Below are 11,115 nucleotides of genomic sequence, written 5' to 3'. Positions count from 1 at the left end.
TATATAATATATATATATATATATATATATATATATATATATATATATATTATATATATATATATATATACTTTATATATATATATATATACTTTATATATATATATATATATATATATATATATATATATATATATATATATATATATATATTGTAAGAACTATGACTTAAGTTCTGGTGTTAATATTATTCGTTTTTCATTGTCTGTAAGACAGTATCATACAAGTGACTGTTACGATGCATAATATATCATTTACGACTGTAAGAACACAAGAAAACGACATTAAAGATTACGGTGTAACAAATATCTAACGATTAAAATATCCCAAATAAGAATACCCAGAGAAACATTAATTATTGTCGAAATCTTTAAAGGGACACACGCTACTGGTGGACAGAAAAAAAAGGACTAATAAGCAATTTTTAACATAAATGATTCCCTTGAATATGAAAGCGATTTTATTTCAAGAGAAAAAATATAATTTCGAGAAACTGATGATCAAAAAAGTGTAATGGAAGAAACTTAAACCTTTAAATCTTTCTTCAAGCATGAGATGTTTGAGTAAAATCATTAGTACATACTGAACGGTGACGTAGCTAGAGATCTAGATACCCTGGGGTCCAAATTAGTCGAGTCCTCACTATCCGTATTACCCTGGCGAGTTGGTAGTAATTTTTAATGAATGCTTAAATAGCTTTATTTTTCTTACCATGATTTGGAGGGGTCCCTTTTCTTGGAGGCCAGGAGACACTTTAGAAAAATCAGCTGCCCAGTCACCCCCCGCCCCCCACACACACACACCCAATAGCTACGCCACTGATACTGAAATAATGAAACCATGAACAAGTGTTTAAATGCTTTACAAAGAACCCAAGTGGTGATTCTTCTCTTTCACATTATTATTACTACTATTATTATTACTTGCTTAGCTACAACCCTAGTTGGAACAGCAGAATGCTATAAGCTCAAGGCCTCCAACAGGGAAAATAGCCCAGTGATGAAAGGAAATAAGAAAATACACTACAAGAGAAGTTTATGAACATTAACAACATTAAAATAATCTTTCATAAAAAATTTAAAATACTAAGAAGAGAAATATGTAGGATAGTGTGCCCGAGTGTAACTCCAAGCAAGAGAACTCTACAACACAGCAGAAAACCATGATACAGAGGGTATAGCACTACCTAAGACTAGGGAACAATGGTTTGGTTTTGAAGTGTCCCTCGACTAGAAGAGTTGCATAAAGGGTTCTAACTTAAATCATCAATGAATTATCAAGGTATAATATTGGATGTAAGAATTTGAGCCACATGCCACGATGATGAAGGCAGGGAGAGCATTCAGTACCGAGGGGTTGCTGTAGTGGCCCTATAAAGTAAAAGTTAATAGAGGTTGGATATCAATGTGGATGAATGGGAGCAGAAGGATAAGATTGAAAATTGGCAAAACTCAATGCATTAAGAAAACTGCAATGACCTTCAAGTAATGCTGACCTTGCAAAGTGTGAGGTGTTGCACTGGAAATATTGCCCCCTAGCGGATCGAGCTGTAAAATTTCAAATTAAGCTTATCCTTCATAAATTATGCGTTTAAAAGAACTATTAATCAAGGCTGTTTATTTGTATTGATAAAACATCAAATCATCTATAACTCTTGCACCTTGATATTTAAACGATTTAGTTTTATAATCAGTTATATAATCGGAGCAGGAAGTTATAATCTGGTGTGTATATCGAGAAATATTATTATTATTATTATTATTATTATTATTATTATTATTATTATTATTATTATTATTATTAGGTAAGCATGGAAAAGCAGGAGACTATAATCCCAAGGGCTCCAACAGGGAAAATAGCCAGGTGAAGAAAGATAATAAGGAAACAGATAGAATAGTCCAACTGAGTGTACCCTTAACCAAGAGAACTCTACCCCCAAGACAGTGAAAGACCATGGTACAAAGATTATGGCACTACACACGACTAGAAAACAATTCTTTAATTTTGTAGTGTCCTTCTCCTAGAAGAGCTACTTACCATAGCTAAAGAGTCTCTTTCATTGACGTTAAATACTCCCGAATGAGTCTAAAACCATGTAGAAAAACGGGTACACATTCTCTTAGAATATGAAATCCCTGTAAATTCAGATCACGGCATCTCCTGCATAGGTAAAGGTTGGTATAAAATTTATACGGCTTCCACTTCTTTTCAATTTTCAGTCCCTGTGACTATTGTCTCCTCTTCCTCTCACAGAAAAGATGGCTGTTCACCTTAATGAAGAGACTTAACAATTCCTCGAATTAGGAACCATCTTGCCCTCCGGTTATTGGGCTGCAAGTCAATTAGCGTTCTGCTCTCCCATACAGAGATGAAATACGGAGTGGAAAGGGTCTGATGGCATTAATTAACGTGTCACTCGAATTCCGAATAACGGAGAAGAGATTTAGAGTAGTCGTTGTGTTTTTTCTTCCCTTTTCATTAAATCCTGCGCCTCCGCCTCTCGTTTGCTGTAGCAAAAAGGGGCGAAAGAGGATGTGACGGGAAAGAAATCATCGTTTATTATTTTCTGGAGCGGTTGGCTTCTGTAGGGTGCGAGCCTTCGGGGAAAGGTTGCTAATCGTATGTCCAACTACATATACATGTTTGTATGCATGTGTGTATGTACGCATGCAAGCATGTAGGTATGTGCGTATATCGCATATATGCTGAAACCCTCTTTTATGAATGTATGTATGTATGTATGTATGTCATCATCATTATCAGCCGTTACTAGTCCACTGCTGAACAAAGGCCTCAGACATGTCCTTCCACTTGTGTCTATTTGTGGTCTTTCTGCGCCAGTCCACACCCGCAAACTTCCTTAGTTGATCGATCCATCGTCTTCTCTTCCTTCCGCTCCTTCTTTACAATCTCTCGGGTCCCATTCTGTTAATCTGTTATAGACAACTGTAATATATATATATATATATATATATATATATATATATATATATATATATATATATATATATATATATATATATAAACTACCCAAAAACCTGCGTGCTGTCATATAATTGTGTTCAGATTTTTCTACATTACACTTTAATCGCAATCAAAGGTCTATAGATATAAGTGTTATTGTATTGATCCTGCGTGAAGCAATACATTGGTCCAATCGCGTTTTCCACAGTACAAAACAATTTTGGAACTATTGAAAAAAAAAAAAATTGCCATTTATCGGTTCTGTCGTTTTCCTCTTCCATGTCTGCAAACTTAATATTTTTCTTTTTGATTGGTTGATTTTGAGTTTTCTGGTATCCTGACATCGATCATTGACGCAGGTATAGTTTGTCCTGAATAAATAAGAGGACATTCAATTTAAAGCCGTAAAAACGAAGATTATCCTTGTAAATTAAATAGCTTTTTGAGGGCATGTTTCGGACTTTCTTCATTCGGGTGAGGGAGGGAAAAAAAAAAAAAAACAAAAAAAAAACAGGGAGCAGGATCGGGTGTAATATGGAGGATGGGTTAATGGGATCATGCCATTTCTGGTGAGAACTGCCTTACACTAAGGAAGTGTACGCATTGTCGCAATAAAACCACTACTCTCCACTTTACCACAAGCCGAGATTAAGAAGAAAACGACGGAGCCGTTATCTGGCAAATCTTTGAAAGAGTTACAATACTGTTTTGTACTGAGGAAAACACGTCTGGATCGGTACGTTACTTCACGTGGAGAATACTTTGAAGGTGATAGAAGTGTACACATCAAAAAATAGTTAAATACAATTATATACCAGAATTCCGGTTTATTATTGTTTTATGGGTGTGGGTAACCCCTCATCTCCCCTTTATACTAAAGAGCATGCGTTTGGATATATATATATATATATATATATATATATATATATATTATATATATATATATATATATATATATATATATATATGTATATATATATATACATATATGTATATACACACACACACACACACATATATATATATATATATATATATATATATATATATATGCTGTCACGCTCTTGGCGAAAGAGAGAGTAGCCATACACTGGAGACAGGCGGTACACCGTAAGATACACTCGGAAACCGCATTCTCCCACAAATTTCCGGACTAGCGGGTTGTAGTTAGGAAAAGGGTGGGGGTGGGAAAGGTTGAATCTGTATGTGTATGCGTAAAAATATACTGTTCTCAGCCGTATTTCAGTAAAATACAGGCGACCGCAATTTTACCATACTTTATTACTATCTTTTACTAGTTGGTGACCGTAATGTCACTCCTTTACGTCAATATATCCGTTTTTTTTTTTTTTTTTTTTTTAAATGGCAAATCCCTGGTAACATTTATTCCAAGACTTTTATCGTTTATTTTTTTTTACGGCGAATGTTTAAGTGTAGTATGCACATACCTATCCCTCACAAAAGAAACATTCGTAGATTTCGAAGCATAAAAACACTCAATAATAGCAGGCATAGATTTTCAAAGCCTTTACCCTCACTGACAAAGTTAGGGAACACTCATTGTACCACCATTTTATATTCATCCATGACTGTATTGTGCGAGGTGGCTGTTAGGTATTAACAGAGAGGCGAGGTGAATACAAGTGACTTCATTTAACAAGATAACGAGCACATATACAAACGGCTGAGGGCAGCAATTTCATATATATTCAATTTGCAACACACTATAGTAAGCTTAAACAGGTTTTCAATGATCAGAGCGCAAAAAAAAAAAAAAAAAAAAAAAAAAAAAAAAAAAAAAGTGTATGACCGTGTATAAAACACGTGTAGTACAGCATGTTTGCCGTAAAAGTTTATAATGAATCTCAATATATTCTTCGTACTGTTGGCGAAAGGATGAGAAGGGTTTCGAAATTTCGTTTTCTTCTTTCAAGTGAAAAAGAAAAGAAATCATGAAAATCCTTTTCTATAAGATTTCAAGCGAATCCAGGTCACAAATCGAATCAGATAGAAGTGACATGCAGTAACGGAGTGGCGTTAACGATATCTGAGGTATGGTTTCTCCGAATCTTTATCTTTTCGTTTTCTGGGTAACGATTTTATGACTACTTCCTAAGTAAGTGTGAAAGATATGTTACGAGTGAGGGAGAACTTTTTTCTGTGTCTTATTGTTAGTGTTCATTTAAAGATACAGTTCATTATTTTATCTATATCTAATATCGTTACAGTTTAACACATATTCTTATACTTTACGGACATAAAAATATCATTATTACTAATATGATTACTAGAAGTATGAATATTGCAATCGATCTCCCAGTTCTAATATCTTCAACTAAACTACGAGCTACGTAATCAACAAACTGGTCTTGTAGGCACACATATGACATGTCAAACTTCGTAAGCAAACACACATTGCAATCTATATTCATTCAGTGAAAAGAATTCAATGCAAGTTGCATTGCATTTCAACATGGCCGTGTGGCCTAACGGATAAGGCGTCGGACTTCGGATCCGAAGATTGCAGGTTCGAATCCTGTCACGGTCGTAAATGTCCTTAGTGTTTTGTACATTTTAGAAAGAGTTTTCTTTAATATTTCACAGAGCTTCCTTATAATGAAAATTATGGAAAGGCATCCTCCACTATATCTGAAAGGTCGTGAAATCTGATCAAATTTTGCATACATCAGGATTGTGATGCACAATCATATCTTTTTCTAGTAATCAATATGATCAAGAGCCAAGTGAGAGTAGGACCTGTGAAATGTAAATGTGAAACTGTCACCTCTATGGTTTTCTATACTCGAACATAAAATAAATTACATACAAAATCCAAATAACAAAACCAAACCGTATATTTTTGGATGCATAGATAAGTGAATCATAGAAACGAGATAGTGATAATGAATGGAAAAAAAAATCGAAAAATGGATGAGTGGAAACTAAAATGCTAAAATATCAGGGTTAATATCAATCCTGCTAAGATATAAGAGCAAAAACGATCGTATGGGATTTAAACGTGTGTGCGTATCCACTTTGGAAACTTAATTGTGTCATTTAAAATAAACCTCTAACATATTACCTGAATATGTATCTTATAAGAAGAAGCCCGAAGGAGATTACCAAACCTTCTTTGGGTAAAAGTAGGAGAGGCAAGACATGCTCTCGAATTAAGCTGGCGAATTAGTTTTCCACATTTCCCCTCAGGCAAACGCGTGATTGCAGTTTGAAGAAGACAATATTGGCTGCAGCGACTTTTCTCAGTTTTCAGGTCCCCTTCAGGGAATTCTAAAGATTAAGAACCTTGTCTCTTGAACAACACCCCCCCCCCCCAACCCCCTTTTGGGGTGGGGGAGGGGCAAGAATGTCCATGAAATGTTTTCCTGTCCATTGTACATTTATTTTGTTTGTACATTTGTCTAGCTGCTAGGTTGTCCTGTTCTTGGGATGTTATATAAACTTATAATTCCACATGGATTCGTTCACATTTCTATTGATTAAAATTATATAATAAGAGCCTTTGCTTTTAAATAAAAATGAAAGGATGTGTTTAAAAGTTTTTATTCATCTGAAAGAGGTTTTATCAGGTCATTTAGAGTGCTGTAAAGATAGATAGATCACATGATAGAAAGGAGGAGCCCTGACTCATATCATGTGCCAGGTAAAAGTAAGACGAAGTACAATTGATTTAAAGGAGGTTTCTACGACTTTAATAACATCGGAAATGTTTTGCAAACTAAATAAATAAGGCATGTTTTGTATTATGATGTTCATAACAAACGACGTGCCGCATTTCCCAATATTCAATTTGTGGAAATCGGTATCCCTATGATTACATAAAGATCACTGACTGGCCATCTGTGAAATTGTCTCCCTAGTTCCGTCATATCTGACCCGTAAAACTCTAAGCCTGATCGGTATTTGAATGTGTGACTATCTTGAAATGTCAGCCGTCTATGGCGCATAAGCCCCTTAAACGTTCATGTTGTAGGGGTTAGAGAAAGAAACCTCATCTTATAAGTACTTGATGAAAACCGAATGGCTAACACTTTTAAGTGTCACGCCCTTAAAGAGTGAAAGGAAATAATATCCATGTGTAGACACACACACGCGCATATATATTTATATATATATATATAAATATATATATATATATTATATATATATATATGTGTGTGTGTGTGTGTGTATGTATGTATTTGTGTGTAGAAAGAAATAGAATAGGCATGATAATAGTATGCAGAATTTCTCGTTAGTATAATAGAGAGTATGGGGTCACCTCTATTGATGTAGGAATAAAAAGAGAGTGGATATTATTATTATTATTATTATTATTATTATTATTATTATTACTTGCTAAGCTACAACCCTAGTTGGAAAAGCAGGATCCTAAAAGTCCAAGGGCCCCAACAGAGAAAATAGCTCAGTGAGGAAAGGAAAAAAGGAAAAATAAAATATTCTAAGAATAGCAATAACATTAAAATGAATATTTCCTATATAAACTATAAAAACTTTAACAAAACAAGAGAAAGAGATATTAGATAGAATAGCGTGCCCAAGTGTACCCTCAAGCAAGAAAACTCTAACCCAAGACAGTGGCTACAGAGGCTATGACACTACCTAAGACTAGAGAACGCTGGTTTGATTTTGGAGTGTCCTTCTCCTAGAAGAGCTGCTTATCATAGCTGAAGAGTATCTTCTACCATTACCAAGAGGAAAGTAGCCACTGAATAATTACAGTGCAGTAGTTAATCAATTGGCTGAAGAAAAATTGTATGGTAATCTCAGTGTTGTCAGGTGTATGAGGAGAGAGGAGAATCTGTAAAGAATATGCCGTACTATTCGGTGTCTGTGTAGGCAAAGGGAAAGTGAAACGTAACTAGAGATAAAGATAATGCGGCATGTTGTGAAATGGGGACATGAGAAGTTTGGTGAAGAAAAAAAGGTAGTTATTTCAAGTGCAACAGGAAAAAAAAGAGAACATCCTACTTAGGTGTACAGGAGTTGGATAAAATAATAAAGAAGAGAGTGACAAACAAAAGGCGTTAAGTGGTAAATAAAGAGAAAAGATAGCAAGTAATGAACTTAAACAATAGAAATATATTTCAAAGACGAATAAACCTAGAACGTATCTAGATTAACGGATAGATGAATCCTAGAATAACATGTAAATAGAAAAAAAACTGTCAGGAGAGACCAGTTCTATGGGTCGATGGAGTGAGCCTTTTGAAGATTAGTTGAATATGAAGGGTAGAAGAGTGGCAGAGATAAGTAATGTAAAGAGTGGAAAGGGTTAGTAGCATAAGTTTGAGAGTGCTTGTGAAAGTGGCTGTTCTTCGTGTAAAGAGGACAATTAGAAGGTTGAAAAATGAAAAACCCTTAGAAGTTATTAGGATCACAAGTGAGAGGCTTTATCGTTAAGGCGAAACTGTGACAGAAGGGCTAAGCAGTGTCATAGAAGTATGTTTGAATAAAGGAAGGATTTCAAAGTAATGGGTGTAGAGAATAATTACTTCTTTTATAAAAGGATAAAGGTCATAGAAGAGACTAAGAATTATGTGGACATTTAACAGAGAAGATTTAATGTTGGATAGTGATTCAAAAAGTAAGACAGAGGGTAGATAGATTACAGTAATAAGACAAGAAAAAATGCTGATATACAGATTTACTTAAGGAAGAGTGTGTATGGAGATAAATATGTGAAACGTTTGGCATTAAAGAGAAATACTTCACATTAAGTATATGAAAGGCTTCCGATGGAACTCATAATGATACAATGATAATTCCATGCGAATGAATAAGCTACTAAGAAAAGCTTTTAGAGTATTCTTGCTTGAGAAGGGGCACAATATTCTATTGGAATTCTCTTCCTCTGGTTTTCTTGAAGTATTTATAGTTTATATATGAAAGATTATTTTTAATGTTATTAAACTGTTTTTAAAATATTCTATTTAATTGTTCATTATATCTCTTGCAGTTTATTTTCTTATTTCCTCTCCTCACTAGCTATTTTTCCCTGATAAAGCCCGTATAAGGCTTAAAGCATCCTGCTTTTATAGCTAAAGTTGTAGCTAATAATAATAATAATAATAACAATAATAATAATAATAAAATGGTCCGTTTTCATGAAAGCAAAATTGTCAGTATATGCCGATGGTAAACTAGTAAGAACAAGGTATGTTATGGCTCTATGGTTGTTTCATAGTGAATCGTGATGAGTATTTTATATATATATATATATATATATATATATAAATATATATATATATATATATATATATATATATATATATAAAACCATTAGAATTAGTCCAAAGTCAAGCGTAGATGCAAACAAGCAATTATATGTGCCGACGTACAACACTGAATGGAAAAAGAAATTTTGATAAGGAAAGTGTAGAGATAAAAAATAATAGATTTGCAAAGGTATTCAATACTAGTGCTAGATTTAGCAAATGATAGTACAATAAGAGAAGATCTGAATCACATGATAAAAATAAAATGAAGAAAGTGTAGCGTGTGTAAATAAGATTTTGAATACCGTACAATATGGAATCCAATTTTTGCAATATGAAAAGTGATAGTTCAGTCTGGAGAAGAGATGCAGATGCTGCACAAAAACAAAAGCTAAAGGTCTGGAGAAGAATTGTTGGTATATTATGCGTAAAAACAGAAATCATACGAATAAGAAGATAAATATTTTTAAAAATATTGAAAAAGGTTGAATTATGTGAAAGACTGAAAGAATGGGATTATGACATTATAAGCTTGTTATGCGGTAAGAAATAGGAGAGGATAAGTGGGGGAAATGTATATCTGATTCGGCAGTGCAAGGGGGGTGAGGAGGGAATAATAATAATAATAATAATAACAATAATAATAATAATAATAATAATAATAATAAATCTTAAATTCCAATTTGACATTAGTTATTCTCATTAAAAAAAGATATGAAAGAATTGAGGCTTAAAGGTAGATAAAAAGTTTATGTATAACATGTATTTGAAGCTGGATAGTAGTACCTTCGGTATAAGTGAGTATGCCACAATGCCTGCAAGGGGTTCTACAAACTTCTGATGGACCTTTAGCGCTGGTGTTAGAATTTTCTTATGATAAAGGGACATGGGATTTTTCGACGAAATTCCAGTTAGAGGATTGGCGTAGAAGTGACCATAATACATATCCCATTAGATATCTCTTATTATAAGAATAATTGCTTGAAATTGATATATTATATAATATATATATGTATATATATATATATATATATATATATAAATATATATATATATATATATACATATATATACACACATATATATATATATTCATATATATATATATAATATATATATTTGTTTGCAACAAAGAGATACGCACACACCTGTACATATACATATGTATATATATGTATATATATACGTGTGTATATATATATATATATATATATATATATATATATATATATATATATACATATATATATATATACACACATACACATATATGTGTGTGCGTGTGTGTGTTCATGCAAACCCACACACGCATACACACATAAACATGTGTGTATATATATATATATATATATATATATATGCATATATACATTCTGTATCTTCAAAAAACAACATAATGCCTAAAAACGGCAGCGTTATTTTCGTTAGCTTTATATACTGATATACAGTAAATTTACACATTCAAGTTAGATCGTTTTAATTATTTGCAAGATTTGTGGTAATACTGCTATCATCATCATCATGAAACAGTCTATTTTCATATAATAGCAGTAGGAATAAATACTAATCTCTACTTGTGTTGGTTTACTGTGTAATATGTGTCTACATAAGATATAATTATTCATAATATGTTCATTTCCATTCAGAAAAATCTTGACAGGAAAAAAAATATTTCATAGATTATCATAGAGAGAGAGAGAGAGAGAGAGAGAGAGAGAGAGAGAGAGAGAGAGAGAGAGAGAGAGAGAGAGAGAGAGAGAGTGTTCCACCATATTTCTTTGGATAATCATTATTATGCATTCCCCCAAAGAAATATTGTAGAATCCTTTTTAATTATCTATACCTGAGCTCATAATTTAAATCTAACCCATGACCCATGCATGATCTGTTTTCCAGTGATCGTGTATTTTTCTTT

General features: G+C 33.1%; 1 non-coding gene across 1 annotated transcript; it reads left to right on the top strand.

Annotated features, from left to right (window-relative positions):
• The first annotated feature begins 5,439 nt into the window (after nt 1-5,439).
• Nucleotides 5,440-5,512, top strand: TRNAR-UCG (transfer RNA arginine (anticodon UCG)). The gene has a single exon. It is a non-coding gene; the product is annotated as a tRNA-Arg (tRNA).
• Nucleotides 5,513-11,115: the final 5,603 nt, after the last annotated feature.

Source organism: Palaemon carinicauda, chromosome 37, assembly GCF_036898095.1.
Source record: "Palaemon carinicauda isolate YSFRI2023 chromosome 37, ASM3689809v2, whole genome shotgun sequence".
Classification (NCBI taxonomy): Eukaryota; Metazoa; Arthropoda; class Malacostraca; order Decapoda; family Palaemonidae; genus Palaemon; species Palaemon carinicauda.
This window is presented reverse-complemented; position numbering and strand designations above follow the sequence as displayed.